Source organism: Oreochromis aureus, linkage group 3 (genome assembly GCF_013358895.1).
Source record: "Oreochromis aureus strain Israel breed Guangdong linkage group 3, ZZ_aureus, whole genome shotgun sequence".
Lineage (NCBI taxonomy): Eukaryota > Metazoa > Chordata > Actinopteri > Cichliformes > Cichlidae > Oreochromis > Oreochromis aureus.
The window spans coordinates 106,109,681-106,111,062 of NC_052944.1; the positions used below are offsets into that span (position 1 = coordinate 106,109,681).

Below are 1,382 nucleotides of genomic sequence, written 5' to 3' on the forward strand. Positions count from 1 at the left end.
TATATATCATAATAGTCTGACAATACATATAATATTGGCCATATTATATTTACATTACCAGAGTGAGATGATTTTAGTCTCATGAACAACATTAACTAATTGTTATTTACTAGCTAATCTTGAAATGACTGTTCAGTACAGAAATGAAGCCCAACAATCATGTTTTACAGTCCTGTGGTCTCAGCCTCAGATATTCAACTAATCAAAGTGAGGTCATGACAAAAATGAATGACCAACAAAACATTTTTTCTCCTTAATTTATGTCACACAAAGCTGTATGAAACGTTTCTCGCGGTTAGTATCATGGTTGCTAGGCAACCTGTGCAGCACGACGAAGGCTAGACCGTCTCGTTTCACAAGCCTCTCACTTCCGCATTTCTCGTACTTATAGTACGCACCGTACGTAGTACGTGTAGTGTGCGTACTTCAACCGTGCAGACCCTGAATTGGGACACAGCTATTGTGTGGAAATAATGTATCTATAAAGCCAGGGAGGCAGCCGGTAAGGAAATGGTTGCTGGCTAAGTTTAAAGGCTGATTGAAGCGGGTTGCTAAAGAATCGCGGCTGCCGCTAGCTTACGTAGCATTAGCATTGTGCCGTGGGTTGGTCGCCTGTTTACGAGTGGCTCCATTGTTTATTGTTGGTCTGCATATGGTTAAATGCAAGAGAAGCTGGTTATAAATACTATTGTTTACTGCTTAAGTTCTAATGCAGATTGATCATTTAATTTAGCACTTTTATAGAAAGCAGTATCTTTTAAGTTGTATGTACAATCGTTAGAGTGAATTACATAATTTGAGCATTTAAAAATACTCAAGTAAACATTGTGCTACGAAGCTTATGCACTGCATTGATGTGTTAAAAAAATGTTTGGGATTGTTCATAATATTCACAGATGTGTGATAACAAACATAATTTGTATTTTGGTTTTTTGGTTTGTATTTAAAGGTTTTTCACCTATGGCTGACTATGGCCGGAAAGAAGATCAACCTCCTAGCACCTGGCGTCCACATATGTTGACATCACATTTTTTGGTTATTTAGACCAAAATACTCAATTTTGCTCTACAAGAGCCTGATATCCACTTATGAGGACATTATACTGCTACTGTTCTATCGAAATTTAAATGAATATCCTCATAAATGGCTCTCATTTTTCTTAGAAACAAAAATTAGGTTAAGAAAAATCAATAAAAAAAATCTGGTAATTCTTTGTTTTTACACTCATCAGGTCCCAATATGCCCAAATATCAAAGAGAAATTAAAAATGCATGCCGTGGAAGAGTTCGGGTCTTAGGAGGTTAAAGGAAAAAAGGAAAACAAAAGATCTGCCTGGTCATTGAGTGAAATCCAGTTAAACACCTGTGGTAGATGCATCAATC

The 1,382-nt window shown here is 36.8% G+C and overlaps 1 long non-coding RNA gene across 1 annotated transcript; it reads left to right on the plus strand.

Annotated features, from left to right (window-relative positions):
* Positions 1-384: 384 nt before the first annotated feature.
* Positions 385-1,045, plus strand: LOC120438716. The gene is made up of 2 exons (XR_005612075.1): positions 385-502; positions 950-1,045. It is a non-coding gene; the product is annotated as an uncharacterized LOC120438716 (long non-coding RNA).
* Positions 1,046-1,382: the final 337 nt, after the last annotated feature.